At 29.8% G+C, this 18,057-nt stretch overlaps 1 non-coding gene across 1 annotated transcript; it reads left to right on the forward strand.

Annotated features, from left to right (window-relative positions):
• The first annotated feature begins 16,803 nt into the window (after window positions 1-16,803).
• LOC148938898 (U2 spliceosomal RNA) lies at window positions 16,804-16,995 on the forward strand. The gene has a single exon (XR_016143597.1). It is a non-coding gene; the product is annotated as a U2 spliceosomal RNA (small nuclear RNA).
• The last annotated feature ends 1,062 nt before the right edge of the window (window positions 16,996-18,057 follow it).

An 18,057-nucleotide genomic window follows, 5' to 3' on the forward strand; every position in this document is an offset into this window, starting at 1 on the left:
CAAAAAGCCCCCCGGCTCCCCAAAGGGGCCCCAAAGAGCCCCCTCCCTAGTTTAGATTTTTAGTTTGATATTAGCTTACAGTTTTAGTTGGAGTTATAGTTTAGTTTAGTTATAGTTCAGAGTCTAGAGTTTCAAGTTAAACTCTCATTACTCCTCCCTCCCTTTTTGAATTTTTTTAAGTTTTTTCGGACTGAATTTTTTAGACTTAGAAATCATCCAACATTTTTCCAGTTTTTTCTTTAACCCATTGGCATAGAGTTCTAGCTAGAGTTGAAGTTTACTTTAGTTTTAGTTAAAAGTTTAGAGTTTTAGCTTAGAGTCTTAGCTTAGAGTTTTTGTTAGAGTTCTAGCTTAGTTTAGTTTTAATTAAGAGTTTAGAGTTTTACCTTAGAGTCTTAGCTTGGAGTTTTAGTTAGAGTTGAAGTTTAGTTTAGTTAAAGTTAAGAATTTAGAGTTTTAGCTTAGTCATAGCTTAGAGGTTTAGTTAAAGTTGTAGTTTAGTTTAGTTTTAGTTAAGAGTTTAGAGTTTTAACCTAGAGTCTTAGCTTAGAGTTTTAGTTAAAGTTGAAGTTTAGTTTAGTTATAGTTAAGAGTTTATAGTTTTAGCCTAGAGTCTTAGCTTAAAGTTTTAGTTAGAGTTCTAGTTTAGTTTAGTTTTAGTTAAGAGTTTAGAGTTTTAGCCTAGAGTCTTAGCTTAGATTTTTTGTTAGAGTTCTAGTCTAGTTTAGTTTTAGTTAAGAGTTTAGAGTTTTAATTAGAGTTGAAGTTTAGTTATAGTTTAGAGTTTTTGCTTAGAGTCTTAGCTTAGAGTTTTAGTTAGAGTTGAAGTTTAGTTTAGTTATAGTTAAGAGTTGAGAGTTTTAGCCTAGAGTCATAGCTTGGAGTTTAGTTAGAGTTGAAGTTTACTTTAGCTTTAGTTAAGAGTTTGGAGTTTTAGCCTTGAATCTGAGCTTAGACTTTTTATTAGAGTTGAAGTCTAGTTTACTTATAGTTAAGAGTTTATAGTTTTAGCCTAGAGTCATAGCTTAGAGTTTTAGCTAAAGTTGTTGTTTAGTTAAGTTTTGGTTAAGAGTTTAGAGTTTTAGCCTAAAGTTTTACCTTAGAGTCTTAGCTTAGAGTTTTTGTTAGAGTTCTAGTTTAGTTTAGTTATAGTTAAGAGTTTGGAGTTTTACCTTAGAGTCTTAGCTTAGAGTTTTTGTTAGAGTTCTAATTTAGTTTTAGTTAAGAGTTTAGAGTTTTAGCTTAGAGATGTTTTTGAAGTTCTAGTTTAGTTTAGTTTTAGTTAAGAGTTTAGAGTTTTAGCTTAGAGTCTTAGGTTAGAGTTTTAGTAAGAGTTGAAGTCTAGTTTAGTAATAGTTAAGAGTTTAGAGTTTTAACTTAGAGTCTTAGCTTAGGGTTTTTCTTAGAGTTCTAGTTTAGTTTAGTTTTAGTTAAGAGTTTAGAGTTTTACCTTAGAGTCTTAGCTTAGAGTTTCAGTTAGAGTTGAAGTTTAGTTTAGTTTTAGTTAAGAATTTAGAGTTTTGGCTTAGAGTCATAGCTTAGAGTTTTAGTTAAAGTTGCAGTTTAGTTAAGTTTTAGTTAAGAGTTTAGAGTTTTAGGCTAGAGTCTTAGCTTAGAGCTTTAGTTAGAGTTGAAGTTTAGTTTAGTTATAGTTAAGAGCTTAGAGTTTTTAGCTCAGAGTCTTAGGTTAGAGTTTTGTTAGAGTTCTAGTTTAGTTTAGTTTTAGTTAAGAGTTTAGAGTTTTACCTTAGAGTCTTAGCTTAGAGTTTTAGTTAGAGTTGAAACTTAGTTTAGTTTAGTTTTACTTTATAGTTTTAGCTTAGGGTTCTAGTTTAGTTTAGTTTTAGTTGAGTTTAGAGTTTTAGCTTAGAGTCTTAGCTTAGAGTTTTAGTTAGAGCTGAAGTTAAGTTATACTTAAGAGTTTAGAGTTTTAGTTTAGAGTCTTAGCTTAGAGTTTAAGTTAGAGTTGAAGTTTAGTTTAGTTATAGTTAAGAGTTGAGAGTTTTAGCCTAGAGTCTTAGCTTAGAGTTTAGTTAGAGTTGAAGTTTAGTATAGATATTGCTAAGAGTTTTGATTTTAGTCTTTGAGTCCGAGCTTAGTCTTTGTAGGTGCTGAATTTAAGTTTAGTTGTGGTTAAGAGTTTTGAGTTATAGTATAGAGTCATAGCTAAGTGTTTTATTTAAAGCTTAAGATCAGTTAACTTAAAGTTAAGAGTTTTGAATTTTAAACTATAGTCTTAGCTAAGAGTCTTATCTTAGAGTTTCTGTTGAAGTTCTAGTTTACTTTAGCTCTAGTTAAGAGTTTAGAGTTTTACCTTAGAGTCTTAGCTCAGAGTTTTTGTTAGAGCTTTAGTTTAGTTTAGATATAGTTAAGAGTTTTACCTTAGAGCCTTAGCTTAGAATTTTTGTTGAAGTTTTAGTTTAGTTTAGTTTTAGTTAAGAGTTTAGAGTTTTACCTTAGAGTCTTAGCTTAGAGTTTTGTTAGAGTTCTAGTAAAGTTTAGTTTTAGTTAAGAGTTTAGAGTTTTTAGCTTAGAGTCTTAGCTTAGAGTTTTTGTTGTAGTTCTAGTTTAGTTTAGTTTTAGTTAAGAGCTTAGAGTTTTACTTAGAGTTGGAGTTTAGTTATAGTTAAGAGTTTAGAGGTTTAGCTTTGAGTCTTAGCTTAGAGTTTTAGTTAGAGTTGAATTTAAGTTTAGTTATAGTTAAGAGTTGAGACTTTTAGCCTAGAGTCTTAGCTTAGAGTTTTAGTTAGAGTTGAAGTTTAGTTTAGCTATAGTTAAGAGTTTGGAGTTTTAGCTTTGATTCTTAGCTCAGAGTTTTAGTTAGAGTTGAAGTTTAGTTTAGTTTAAGTTTGAATTTAGAGTTTTAGCTTAGAGTCATAACTTAGAGTTTTAGCTAAAGTTGTAGTTTAGTTAAGTTTTAGTTAAGAATTTAGAGTTTTAGCCTAGAGTCTTAGCTTAGAGTCTTAGCTTAGAGTTTTTGTTGAAGTTCTAGTTTACATTATTTTTAGTTAAGTGTTTAGAGTTTTACCTTAGAGTCTTAGCTTAGAGTTTCAGTTAGAGTTGAAGTTTAGTTTAGTTTTAGTTAAGAATTTAGAGTTTTAGCTTAGATTCATAGCTTAGAATTTTAGTTAAATTTGTAGTTTAGTTAAGTTTAAGTTAAGAGTTTAGAGTTTTAGGCTAGAGTCTTAGCTTAGAGCTTTAGTTAGAGTTGAAGTTTAGTTTAGTTATAGTTAAGAGCTTAGAGTTTTTAGCTCAAAGTCTTAGCTTAGAGTTTGTGTTAGAGTTATAGTTTACTTTAGTTTTAGTTAAGAGTTTAGAGTTTTACCTTAGAGTCTTAGCTTAGAGTTTTAGTTAGAGTTGAAACTTAGTTTAGTTTAGTTTTACTTTATTGTTTTAACTTAGAGTTCTAGTTTAGTTTAGTTTTAGTTGAGTTTAGAGTTTTAGCTTAGAGTCTTAGCTTAGAGTTTTAGTTAGAGTTGAAGTTAAGTTATACTTAAGAGTTAGAGTTTTAGCCTAGAGTCTTAGCTTAGAGTTTTAGTTAGAGTTTTAGTTTAGTTTTAGTTAAGAGTTTAGAGTTTTAGCTTAGAGTCATAGCTTAGAATTTAGTTAGAGTTGAAGTTTAGTTTAGCTATAGTTAAGAGTTTGGAGTTTTAGCTTAGAGTCTTAGCTTAGAGTTTTAGTTAGAGTTGAAGTTTAGTTTAATTATAGTTAAGAATTAAGAGTTTTAGCTTAGAGTCATAGCTTAGAGTTTTAGTTAAAGTTGTAGTTTAGTTAAGTTTTAGTTAAGGGTTTAGTGTTTTAGCCTAGAGTCTTAGTTTAAAGTCTCAGCTTAGAGTTTTTGTTGAAGTTCTAGTTTACTTTAGCTCTAGTTAAGAGTTTAGAGTTTTACCTTAGAGTCTTAGCTCAGAGTTTTTGTTAGAGTTCTAGTTTAGTTTAGATATAGTTAAGAGTTTTACCTTAGAGCCTTAGCTTAGAATTTTTGTTGAAGTTTTAGTTTAGTTTAGTTTTAGTTAAGAATTTAGAGTTTTACCTTAGAGTCTTTGCTTAGAGTTTTGTTTGAGTTCTAGTTTAGTTTAGTTTTATTTAAAAGTTTAGAGTTTTTAGCTTAGAGTCTTAGCTTAGAGTTTTTGTTGTAGTTCTAGTTTAGTTTAGTTTTAGTTAAGAGTTTAGAGTTTTAGCTTAGAGTTTTAGCTTAGAGTTTTAGTTACAGTTGAAATTTAGTTTAATAATAGTTAAGAGCTTAAAATTTTAGCTTAGAGTCTTAACTTAGAGTTTTTGTTAGAGTTCTAGTTTAGTTTAGTTTTAGTTAAGAATTTAGAGTTTTACCTTAGAGTCTTATCTTAGAGTTTTAGTTAGAGTTGAAGTTTGGTTTAGTTATAATTAAGAATTTAGAGTTTTAGCTTAGAGTCATAGCTTAGAGTTTTAGTTAAAAATGTAGTTTAGTTAAGTTTTATTTAAGAGTTTAGAGTTTTAGCCTAGAGTCATAGCTTAGAGTTTTAGTTAGAGTTGAAGTTTAGTTTAGTTATAGTTAAGGAGTAGTTAGTAGTAAGGAGGTAGCTTAGATATAGTTAAGAGTTTATAGTTAAGAGTATAGTTAAGAGTTAGATATAGTTAGTATAGTATAGTTAGATATAGAGTATAGTATAGTTAGATATAGCTTAGAATTTAGTTAGAGTTGAAGTTTAGTTTAGCTATAGTTAAGAGTTTGGAGTTTTAGCTTTGAGTCTTAGCTTAGAGTTTTAGTTAGTGTTGAAGTTAAGTTTAGTTATAGTTAAGAATTAAGAGTTTTAGCTTAGAGTCATAGCTTAGAGTTTTAGTTTAAATTGTAGTTTAGTTAAGTTTTAGTTAAGAGTTTAGAGTTTTAGCCTAGAGTCTTAGCTTAGAGTCTTAGCTTAGAGTTTTAGTTAGAGTTGAAGTTTAGTTTAGTTATAGTTAAGAATTAAGAGTTTTAGCTTAGAGTCATAGCTTAGAGTTTTATTAAAGTTGTAGTTTAGTTAAGTTTTAGTTAAGAGTTTAGAGTTTTAGCCTAGAGTCTTAGCTTAGAGTCTTAGCTTAGAGTTTTTGTTGAAGTTCTAGTTGAATTTAGTTCTAGTTAAGAGTTTAGAGTTTACCTTAGAGTCTTAGCTCAGAGTTTTTGTTAGAGCTCTAGTTTAGTTTAGATATAGTTAAGAGTTTTACCTTAGAGCCTTAGCTTAGAATTTTTTGTTGAAGTTTTAGTTTTGTTTAGTTTTAGTTAAGAGTTTAGAGTTTTAACTAAGAGTCTTAGCTTAGAGTTTTTGTTACAGTTCTAGTTTAGTTTAGTTTTAGTTAAGAGTTTAGAGTTTTTAGCTTAGAGTCTTAGCTTAGAGTTTTTTTAGAGTTCTAGTTTAGTTTTAGTTAAGAGTTTAGAGTTTTTAGCTTAGAGTCTTAGCTTAGAGTTTTTGTTGAAGTTATAGTTTAGTTTAGTTTTAGTTAAGAGCTTAGAGTTTTAGTGTGAGTTTAAGTTTTATATACAGTGAAGCATTTAGATTTTTTTCCTAAAGTAAGAGACAAGAGGTTTATTGAAAGCGAATTTTGGTTTATTTATAGTTAAGAGTTGAGAGTTTTAGCCTAGAGTCTTAGCTTAGAGTTTATCTAAAGTTGAAGTGTTGTTTAGCTATAGTTAAGAGTTTAGAATTTTATCTTTTAATCTTAGCTTAGAGTTTTAGTTAGAGTTGAAGTTTAGTTTAGTTTTAGTTTGAATTTAGAGTCTTAGCTTAAAGTCATAGCTTAGAGTTTTAGATAAAGTTTTAGTTTAGTTAAGTTTTAGTTAAGAGTTTAGAGTTTTAGCCTAGAGTCTTAGCTTAGAGTCCTAGCTTAGAGTTTTTGTTGTAGTTATAGTTTACTTTAGTTTTAGTTTATAGTTTAGAGTTTTAACCTAGAGTCTTAGATTAGAGTTTCAGTTAGAGTTCAAGTTTAGTTTAGTTATACTTCATAATTTAGAGTTTTTACTCAGAGTATTCTCTTATAGTTTTAGTTGAAGCTGCAGTTTCGTCAAGTTTTAGTTAAAGGTTCAGACTTTGAAGCCAGAGTCGCAGCTTTGAACTTTACGTACAGTTGAAAGTTCAGTTTAGTTATTTTTTATAGTTTAGAATTTTTATCTTATAGTATTAGTTTAGAGTTTTTGTTAGAGTTCTAGTTTACTTTAGTTTTAGTTAAGAGTTTAGAGTTTTACCTTAGAATCATAGCTTGGAGCTTTAGTTAGAGTTGAAACTTAGTTTAGTTTAGTGTTACTTTATATTTTTACCTTAGATTTCTAGTTTCGTTTAGTTCTAGTTGAGTTTAGAGTTTTAGTCTGGAGTCCTAGCTTAGAGTTTTAGTTAGAGTTTAAGTTTAGTTATACTTCACAGTTAGAGTTTTAGCTTAGAGTCTTAGCTTAGAATTTAGTTAGAGTTGAATTTTAGTTTAGCTATAGTTAAGAGTTTGGAGTTTTACCTTAGAGTCTTAGCTTAGAGTTTTAGTTAGAGTTGAAGTTTAGTTAAGAATTTAGAGTTTTAGCTTAGAGTCATAGCTTAGAGTTTTAGTTAAAGTTGTAGTTTAGTTAAGTTTTAGTTAAGAGTTTAGAGTTTTAACCTAGAGTCTTAGCTTAGAGTTTTTGTTGAAGTTCACAAACAACAAAAGTACGAAGAACAAAAGGGAAATCTTTTTGTAAGACAGTGGAGATAATTTGAATGAATATTTCGGCCCTATGTCCAAGGGCCGTCCTCAGCAAGACAAAAATATATAAAAGAAAAGAAAAAAGACTCACAACAACATGCGACCAATAAAACCAAAAAAGTGGAAATTCTTTCAAAACAATCCTAGCATCATTACTTCAGCGAAGTTCAACTAGGACTGATAAAAAGTAAGGTAAAACAAGACGATTCAATGAAATGAAAGAAAATAAATTAAAAACATGTTCTTATTGCTAATCCAGCCTTTTTGGCAGCTAACCTCAAAGGCCTTTTTGTAACTGGTTCTGTGTTAATGTCTATCGGTTTTTTAAAATATTTTGTAAGATCGTTTTTAATTAAATTTGTGTATAGAGCATTTAGTGTATATTCCCCCAAGTCCCTATTTTAGTAAATATTATTATTAATCTTAAGTCTGATTTCAATTGAGTCTCGTACTACCTGCTTTATGCCTAGGTCATTGCTAATAAGGGCAGATTCATCAAAAAGTATATTGTGGTTAGGATTTTCAAAAATATGGCTGCCTAATGCAGAATCAGATGAAACAGTGGAAATATTAGAATTTAAAGCTTTGAAAAATATCATCTTTATGCTGTTGTATGCGCTTTTCTAAATTCTGGTGTGTTCTACCTATATAATATTTGCCACAATCGCATGGTATTTGATAGACCCCTCTTTGGCGAGTAACTGGGGTTTTATCTTTACCAGAATTTAGAAAATTTATGATTCTAAAATTATTTGTGAATACTACATGCAGATTATTTTTTTTTTTTTTTTTGTGCAAACTTTTTTAAGATTTGTAGTGATTTTTGGGATATAGGGGAGTTAAATTATATTTAAGGGCATGTCAGACATCTCACTTGGTAAGCTACCATTAATTTTACGGGAATGTCTTTTCAGTCTACAAATAATTACACTATTAATAAATATCATAGGATACCCATTTCCAAAAAGTATGTCCTTGATAAAGTTTAATTCTGCTGTGATGTGGGAATCAGAACAAATATTTAGGGCGCGATCGACGAGGGATATTACGACTGCTCTTTTAACTTGAGGGGGGTGGTTTGATGTAAAATGCAAATATCTATTATTTTGTGTTGGTTTGTGAGTCTTTTTTCTTTTATATATTTTTGTCTTGCTGAGGACGGCCCTTGGACATAGGGCCGAAATATTCATTCAAATTAACTCCACTGTCTTACAAAAAGATTTCCCTTTTGTTCTTCGTACTTTTGTTGTTTGTGATGGAAAGGCAGTGTGGTCTTCGTCGCTATTTTTGTTGAAGTTCTAGTTTACTTTAGCTCTAGTTAAGAGTTTAGAGTTTTACCTTAGAGTCTTAGCTCAGAGTTTTTGTTAGAGCTCTAGTTTAGTTTAGATATAGTTAAGAGTTTTAGCTAAGAGTCTTAGCTTAGAGTTTTTGTTGAAGTTCTAGTTTACTTTAGTTTTAGTTAAGAGTTTAAAATTTTAGCTTATAGTCTTAGCTTAGAGTGTTTGTTAGAATTTTAGTATAGTTTAGTTTTAGTTAAGAGCTTAGAGTTTTAGACTAGAGTCTTAGCTTAGAGTTTTTGTTGTAGTTCTAGTTTAGTTTAGTTTTAGTTAAGAGTTTAGAGTTTTAGCTAGAGTTAGAGTTGAAGTTTAGTTTAGTTTTAGTTAAGAATTTAGAGTTTTAGCTTAGATTCATAGCTTAGAGTTTTAGTTAATGTTGTAGTTTAGTTAAAGTTTTAGTTAAGAGTTTAGAGTTTTAGGCTAGAGTCTTAGCTTAGAGCTTTAGTTAGAGTTGAAGTTTAGTTTAGTTATAGTTAAGAGCTTAGAGTTTTTAGCTCAGAGTCTTAGCTTAGAGTATTTGTTAGAGTTCTAGTTTACTTTAGTTTTAGTTAAGAGTTTAGTGTTTTGCCTTAGAGTCTTAGCTTAGAGTTTTAGTTAGAGTTGAAACTTAGTTTAGTTTAGTTTTACTTTATAGTTTTAGCTTAGAGTTCTAGTTTAGTTTAGTTTTAGTTGAGTGTAGAGTTTTAGCTTAGAGTCTTAGCTTAGAGTTTTAGTTAGAGTTGAAGTTAAGTTATACTTAAGAGTTAGAGTTTGAGCTTAGAGTCCTAGCTTAGAGTTTTAGTTAGAGTTGAAGTTTAGTTTAGTTATAGTTAAGAGTTTAGAGTTTTAGCCTAGAGTCTTAGCTTAGAATTTAGTTAGATTTGTAGTTTAGTTTAGCTATTTTTAAGAGTTTTGAGTTTTATCTTTGAGTCTTAGCTTAGAGTTTTTGTTAGAATTGAAGTTTAGTTTAGTTATAGGTAAGAATTTAGAGTTTTAGCTTAGAGTCATAGCTTAGAGTTTTAGTTAAAGTTTTAGTTTAGTTAAGTTTAAGTTAAGAGTTTAGAGTTTTAGCCTAGAGTCTTAGCTTAGAGTCTTAGCTTAGAGTTTTTGTTGAAGTTCTAGTTTACTTTAGTTTTAGTTAAGAGTTTAAAGTTTTACCTTAGAGTCTTAGCTTAGAGCTTTTGTTAGAGTTCTAAGTTTAGTTATAATTAAGAGTTTTACCTTAGAGTCTTAGCTCAGAGTTTTTGTTAGAGCTCTAGTTTAGTTTAGATATAGTTAAGAGTTTTACCTTAGAGCCTTAGCTTAGAATTTTTGTTGAAGTTTTAGTTTAGTTTAAGAGTATTAGTTAAGCTATAGTTAAGAGTTTGGAGTTTTAGCTTTGAGTCTTAACTTAGAGTTTTAGTTAGAGTTCAAGTTTAGTTTAGTTATAGTTAAGAGTTTAGAGTTTTACCTTAGAGTCTTAGCTTAGAGTTTTAGTTAGAGTTGAAGTTTAGTTTAGTTTTAGTTAAGAGTTTAGAGTTTTAGCCTAGAGTCTTAGCTTAAAGTCTTAGCTTAGAGTTTTTGTTGAAGTTCTAATTTACTTTAGTTCTACTTAAGAGTTTAGAGTTTTACCTTAGAGTCTTAGCTTAAGTTTTTGTTAGAGTTTTAGTTTAGTTTAGTTATATTTAAGAGTTTTACCTTAGAGTCTTAGCTCAGAGTTTTTGTTAGAGCTCTAGTTTAGTTTAGATATAGTTAAGAGTTTTACCTTAGAGACTTAGCTTAGAATTTTTGTTGAAGTTTTAGTTTAGTTTAGTTTTAGTTAAGAGTTTAGAGTTTTACCTTAGAGTCTTAGCTTAGAGTTTTGTTAGAGTTCTAGTAAAGTTTAGTTTTAGTTAAGAGTTTAGAGTTTTTAGCTTAGAGTCTTAGCTTAGAGTTTTTGTTGTAGTTTTAGTTTAGTTTAGTTTTAGTTAAGAGTTTAGAGTTTTAGCTAGAGTTGAAGTTTAGTTATAGTGAAGAGTTTAGAGTTTTAGCTTAGAGTCTTAGCTTAGAGTTTTAGTTAATGTTGAATTTTAGTTTAGTTATAGTTAAGAGTTGAGAGTTTTAGCTTAGAGTCATAGCTTAGAGTTTTAGTTAAAAATGTAGTTTAGTTAAGTTTTATTTAAGAGTTTAGAGTTTTAGCCTAGAGTCTTAGCTTAGAGCTTTAGTTAGAGTTGAAGTTTAGTTTAGTTATAGTTAAGGAGATAGATATAGTTAGGAGTAAGGAGGTAGCTTAGATATAGTTAAGAGTTTATAGTTAAGAGTATAGTTAAGAGTTAGATATAGTTAGAGTCTTAGCTTAGAGATTTAGTTAGAGTTGAAGTTTAGTTTAGTTATATTTAAGAGTTTAGAGTTTTAGCTTAGAGTCATAGCTTAGAGTTTTTGCTAGAGTTCTAGTTTAGTTTAGTTTTAGTTTAGAGTTTTACCTTAGAGTCTTAACTTAGAGTTTTAGTTAGAGTTCTAGTTTAGTTTATTTTCAGTTACAATCTAAGAGTTTTAGCTTGGAATGATAGCTTATTACTTAAGTTAGTGTTTTTGTGTATTTTATTTTTATTTAAGAGTTTAGAATTGTACTTTTTATTCTTGGTATATAGTTTGTTTAGTTCCATATTCTATTTTATTTTTATTTAAGAGATTAGAGTCTTAGCATAGAATCTTAGCTTAGAGTTTTATTTAGAGTTCTAGTTTAGTTTAGTTTTAGATTATAATTTAGAGTTTTACCTGGCATTCTGATAGAATAATTTCTGTTAGAGCTAAAACTTAATAAAGGTTGATAGTTTTGAGATATAACTTGGATCTGTAAATTTGGGTTTTATTCATAGTTCTAATACATTGTAATTATAGTTAAGAGTTCATATTTTTACCTTAGAGTCTTAGCTTGGATTTTTAGTGACACTTATAGTATAGTTTAGTTAAAGTTAAGTGTTTAGAGTCTTAGCTTAGAGTTTTTGTTAGATTTCTAGTTTAGTTTAAATTTAGTTAAGAGTTTAGAGTTTTACCTTAGAGTCTTAGCTTAGAGTTTTAGTTAGAGTTGAAGTTTAATTTTAGTTAAGAGTTTAGAGTTTTGGCTTGGAGTCTTAGCTTAGAGTTTTAGTTAGAGTTGTAGCTTAGTTTAGTTTTAGTTCAGAGCTTAGAGTTTTAACCTAGAGTCCAAACTTAGAGTTGTAGTTAGAGTTGAAGTTTAGTTCAGTTATAGTTAAGAGTTTAGAGTTAGAGTTTTAGCTTAGAGCCTTAGCTTAGAGTTTTAGCTACAGTTCCAGTTTATTTTTACTTAAGAATTTTAGCTTAGAGTTTTAGCCTGGAGTTGAGGAGGAGGACAATAGATATTGATGACAATACTAAACTAATGTAACCACAAAATTCCACATTATTACATAAAAATACCAAAACCATAGGTTAGATTAGGTTAGGTTAGAGGTTTGGTTTCTCCAGGTTTAAGTTAGGTTAGGTTAGCTTATCATGAGCACTCATAATAAAATAAAATAAACTATAATTAAGTAAAATTAAGTAAAAATAAACTAGAACTCTAACTAAAACTCAAAGGTAAGGCTCTAAGCTAAAAACTCTAAACTCTTTACTAAAACTAAACTAAACTAGAACTCTAACAAAAACTCTAAGCTAAGACTCTAAGCTAAAACTCTAAACTTTTAACTAAAACTAAAGTAAACTTCAACTCTAACTAAAACTCTAAGCTAAGACTCTAAAGTAAAAATCTAAACTCTTAACTAAAACTAAACTAAACTAGAACTCTAACAAAAACTCTAAGCTAAGACTCTAAGCTAAAACTCTAAACTCTTAACTAAAACTAAACTAAACTAGAACTTCAACAAAAAATCTAAGCTAAGACTCTAAGCTAAAACTCTAAACTCTTAACTAAAACTAAACTAAACTAGAAAGCCAAGAGGTGAAATCAGTAAAGAGTTTGTTACTTACTTACAAATATTTTCATAATTTCTTGAAATTCAAGAAAGCGTTTGTTAATTACTCACTTAAATTTTTTTCCTAGTTTCTTAAATGAAGTTTCTGCATTGTGTATCCAAGAGGTGACTTCAAGAAAGAGTTTGTTACTTACTTGCGATTTTTTCATAATTTCCTGAATGAAATATCTGTACTGTGTATCCAAGAGGTGAAAACAATAACGAGTTTGTTACCTACTTGTAATTTTTTCATAATTTCTTGAATGAAATATCTGTATTGTGTATCCAAGATGTGAAATCAATAAAGAGTTTGTTACTTACTTACAAATATAATCATAATTTCTTGAATGAAATTTCCGTATTGTGTATCCACGAGGGGACTTCAAGAAAGAGATTGTTACTTACTTAGAATTCTTTCAAAATTTCTTGAATGAATGTCTTTTTTTTAATCCAGGAGGCGAATTCAAGAATGAATTTGCTACTCACTTACAATTTTTTTATAATTTATTAAATGAAATTTCTGCATTGTGTATCCAAGAGGTGACTTCAAGAAATAGTTTGCTACTTACTTACTTACATTTTTTCCTAATTTCTTAAATGAAGTTTCTGCATTGTGTATCCAAGAGGTGACTTCAAGAAAGAGGTTGTTACTGACTTACAAATATTTTTATAATTTCTTGAATGAAATTTCCGTATTGTGTATCCAAGAGGGGACTTCAATAAAGAGATTGTTACTTACTTATAATTTTTTCATAATTTCTTGAATGAAATTTCTACATCGTGTATCTAAGACGTGAAAACAATAAAGTTTGTTACTTACTTAGAATTTTTTCCTAGTTTCATGAATGAAATGTCTTTTTTGTTTATCCAGGATGCGAATTCAAGGATGAATTTGCTACTAACTTACAATTTTTTTGTATAATTTCTTAAATGAAATTTCTGCATTGTTTATCCGAGACGTGACTTCAAACAAGAGTTTGTTACTTACTTACAATTTTTTCATAATTTCCTGAATTAAATTTCTGTATTGTGCATCCAAACGGTTTATTCAAGAAAGAGTTTGTTACTTAATTACTTACATTTTTTCCTAATTTCTTAAATGAAGTTTCTGCATTGTGTATCCAGGAGGTGACTCCAAGAAAGAGTTTGTTAATTACTTACAAATATTTTCATAATTTCTTGAATGAAATTTCCGTATTGTGTATCCAAGAGAGGACTTCAAGAAAGAGATTGTTACTTACTTAGAATTTTTTCATAATTTATTGAATGAAATTTCAGTACTGTGCATGCAAACCGTGAATTCAAGAGAGAGTTACTTACTTAAAATTTTGTCATAATTTCTTGAATGATATGTCTTTTTGTGTATCCAAGATGTGAAATCAATAAAGAGTTTGTTACTTACTTACAAAAATTTTCATAATTTCTTGAATGAAATTTCTGTATTGTTTATCCAAGAGGGGATTTCAAGAAAGAGATTGTTACTTAGTTAGAATTTTTTATAATTTCTTGAACGAAATTTCTGTATTGTGCGTGGAAACGGCAAATTCAAGAAAGAGTTTGTTACTTATCTAAAATTTTGTCATAATTTCTTGAATGAAATGTCTTTTTCGTGCATCCAAACGGTGACTTCAAGAATGAGTTTGTTACTTACTTAGAATTTTTTCATAATTTCTTGAATGAAACGTCTTTTTTATTTATTCAGGAGGTGAATTCAAGAAAGAATTTGCTACTTACTTACAATTTTTTCGCAATTTTTTAAATGAAATTTCTACATTATGTATCCCCGAGGCGACTTCAAGAAAGAGTTTGTTACATACTTACAATTATTTTTACATAATTTCCTAAATTAAATTTCCGTATTGTGTATCCAAGAGGTGAATTCAAGAAAGAGTTTGTTACTTACTGACTTACAATTTTTTCATAATGACATATCCAACAACGGATATTGATAAAGAATTTATTCAATCTGATACTTGGATTTAGTCAATCTTATCCGATGTATCTAACAAAGATGTTGATAGAAAAAGTTTAATCGCTCTGATACCTAGATTTTGTGAATGTTATCCCATGTTTCTGACAATAGATGTATGCAAATTCCTTTTTTTACATCTCCGATGTTTTAATAGACATTCTAAACGTTTGATATGCTAGCATACTCTAAAAATAATGAACACATAACAATGTAACGCATAATATACTTTTAATGAAATAATACTATGTAGAATATTAATACAAACATATATTATGATACATTATTAATATCAATGATCAACTTTGGACATTTTGAATATGTTCCATAAAATAGTTCACCATGTTCTCTCTTGATATTGTAGCTATTGTCTTCTCTTAGCTCGTAATCAGTAGAATAATCATTATTCCATTTTGACTCAAACACAATTTTTACTGGTATGTCACCGACAGGTTCAATATGCGTTTCGTCTTTGGTATTATTCGGTTCATTGAATGTTATATCAATGGTAGTAACGTTTGCTGGCACTTTGTTTTTCATCGATGCATCTTTATATTCCATAGTGATATTTTCTACCAATGCCCTTTTTATTTTTCAGGCAATTTCACTGTGTATTACAACATTATTTTTACACTGGTAACAGTTTCGGCACGTAGACAAGATATGGTTTATGATATTTTTAGAAGAGTAGGCCTTTCTTCTTTTGACCTTCTGTTGAATACTAATACCCGAAAGCTGACGATAGGATGTATCAGTAGGTAATGTGTTACCTGCAACAGTAGCAAGGAGCTGTCCTCTATCATCAACGATTATTTTTATGTTGGCATTCTTTTTGAGTGAAATCATCTCTGGGGATCTCAATCTTGCATATCCACCAACATATGAGATAAATTTTTTCGGTACTCCAAAGAAATTTAATTCCTTTTTGTCATGACAATGCATGCATACGTTTCCGATAGTGCTACCACTTGTACTGATTTCATAGTTTAAATACTTCTCCTTGTCGGCATTCAATGCTACAATAACACTATCTTTCTTTAAATGCTCCATCTTCACTTTTTTTTTAAGATATGACTTATGTGTTTATCGTTCCACTGCGTAAAAAATACTGATTCAATACATTCAATAAACTAGGTAGTGTCGATAATCCCGCCATAAAATACCAGTGGGAAAGCGACATCGTGTCTCTGAGCAAGCATAGAGTACAAACGTTATAGCCATAAGTATATTTCATGTCATTTTAAGATACGTAAAAAAAAGTTGAATAATTTCAAAGTCCAAAAAAAATTTAGTCCAATAAAAAAGTGCTACTACAAAAAATATTTTTTAAATAGTAAAAGTCTCGACTAACTTTTCTATATCATTCTCATTTTGAATTTGGAAAATATTAAATGTGATTTTTTTTTGTTTTAAGTATGTTACATGTCATTCTAGGAGATATAAAAAAATTTGAAAAATAGAACATGTTAAAAAAAAGTTAGAAAAAAACTTCAAAAAAAATTAAAAAAATGGGGGGAGGGGCCAAAAAGTTTGGATGAGGGGCCCCTTGGGGGTTGGAGGTATGGGACCTTTGGAGGTTGAGGTCCCTGGTGGTTAGGGTCATTGGTGCTTATGATCCATGATGCTTCAAACCTATAATCACCTCACTACTTGATTTGTAAGGATTTCTATGGATTGTTCTGAATTGCTTTATTAAAATTCTTTTCTTGCCTGTTAAAAAAAATCAGAAAGAAACTTAAAAAAAATTCAAAAAAAATGGGGGGAGGGGGGGCCAAAAAGTTGGAGGGAGGGGCCCCTTGGATGTTGGAGGTATGAGACCTTTGGAGGTTGTCGTCCTTGGTTGTTAGGGTCATTGGCGATTGTGATCCATGATGCTTCAGACCTACAATCACCTCACTACTTGATTTGTAAGGATTTCTATGAATTTTTCTGAATTTCCTTATTAAAATTCTTTTCTTGCCATCTACATCTCTCTTAGTATCAACTTTTTAGTATACTATAACGTTAGACTCTATTTTAAATTGACAACGCTGTTCAAACGCCACTTGTGTTTTATACAGAACGCATCTAAGAAGTAAAGCTAGGTCAAGTCACAAGACCATTTTATCATTGTTAACCATTTTTATAGATTGATGGTATTCCAAATTTATAATAAATTAGCTATGAGTTAACAACCCCAAGGGGTTACCTTAACTGCTAATCAGTTTAACCCTTTTTCTCCACCTTCATACGGTCCGATCACTAATTAGGATCATTCACATCCCTATTATTCAATCAAAAATTAATATCGTTCATACAGTCCAATTCGCAAATGCTATACCCTTTTTCGCAAATAGAGTTAGCTTTTACGCAAAAAGATATAAAGTCAATTAAGCTATTGAATACCTTATACCAATGTCTCTTGTAGGCATCAAATTTAGTACGTATCTGAGCATATTCATTGTATTGTTGATGCATTCCATTCCTCATTATTTAATTACCCTTGACGCATACTTAACCATCGGAAGTTTAATTTGGTTATTGAACTTAGAAGTAATTACCCTTTTCAAAAACATTAGTTGTTCTATTAATTAACCCGTGAAACGAAACCAGTCTGATTGCATTACACAATCTCGCTCCTAGTTCCAAAACGTGGGTGTTGCCTTAGAAACCCATCTGGTAACTCATGTATCGTTCATAGTAATAGGTAACTGTCCTTGGTAAGCCAGTGTACCGGTTAGACTGCACTGTATATTCATGCCTCAGGCTTGTAGTCGTGAAAATATGCTGTATATTCTTGTATCCCTGAAAAAGAATATACTATCACTACTTATGTTAATTGAATGTTATTTGACTAATACAACCGAAATTAAATTTGCGACAAACTTTTTTACTTTTATTCTAATAAACTCTTTGATAATTTTTTTTAATTATCGCTTCTCGGCCTTTTGGCTAAGATCAGGCTGTAGTATTTGTTCTTATCAGCTTAATATCTGACAGGGTCGCTACATGGGCTACAGAATATTAAACTGATTTTTGGAAACCGGAGGGAAATAGGGGCTTGCTCCTCTTCCTTCACGTGTAAGCCCGGTAATGCGAAACTTCCGGGATCGGCACACCCATTTTGAGGGGAAACCAAAGTCCATGAACCCTAATCAATGATGTGTATAATGCGCTTTTCAAATTTTTTAGAAACCACACCTGTAGTTTCCTAGCCCTTGAATAAACTGAAAATTATTTTTGTTTGTTCATCTGAAAAAAAAGAAGAAAAATTGTATATAATTTACAAAATTTAATGGTGGAAAAAGCCAATGACCACTCGCAATAATTAAATTAAAGTGGCCAAGCTGGATTGAAGTCTCCATGCATCTTATTCGAAAATAGTTCGTAACTATTAACAACAGAAATTTAAATTGAACCAAGATTCGAGTAGAATTACTGAAGTGATTGTTTTTTGTCTCAGACATTTTGGTTTTGTGGTGAGTTGTTAGTAGTAGTAGCAATGACTAAAGCCCCCTTTGTTGGTTAACGAGAAAATAATTGGCATAATCAGTTGAAGGGCCACTGGGTTCTCAGAAATTAAAGTTTTGACTTTTCAGTCATATTGATAACAGCGTGAGAAACCCCTGTTTTTCCTTTCTCAAAAAGATAAACTTGCATTGAAACGATAAAGCCGTTTGCATATGAAAATGAAATGAGGCATTGCTATTTTCAAAAATAATATAGAGACTTGATTCATTGATGTGAATTAATAACTGAAAGTAAGGAAAGACGTTAAAACTTAAAACGAACAGAAATTATTCCTTATATCAAAGGGGCTGTCCGCTCCTAAACGCCTTGCTCTTTACGCTAAAGTTTTTTATTGTTTAAAAAAATAAAGCTGTGAGAAAGTCAAACTTTAGCGTAAAGAGCGATGCGTTAAGGAGGGGACAGCCCCTTTCATATAAGGAATAATTTCTGTTCGTTTTAACTTTTAACGTCGTTCCTTACTTTCAGTTAAAAGATTAGTTTTTTTTATTTAACTTTTGAACGTTTTTGAATTAATGCAGGTCTTGATTTTGGCTCACCGTAAATGAATAATTGAAACAAAATTGGAATATTAATTTTACTTTTATTTGGTTAAATGGCTTTCTCGAAACTTGTTTAATTTTATTTACGAACGTTTTTATTAGTAGTAAATATACCC

This window comes from Artemia sp. Qi Xiang Cuo, unplaced genomic scaffold (genome assembly GCF_049724085.1).
Source record: "Artemia sp. Qi Xiang Cuo unplaced genomic scaffold, ASM4972408v1 HiC_scaffold_32, whole genome shotgun sequence".
NCBI classification, from domain to species: domain Eukaryota; kingdom Metazoa; phylum Arthropoda; class Branchiopoda; order Anostraca; family Artemiidae; genus Artemia; species Artemia sp. Qi Xiang Cuo.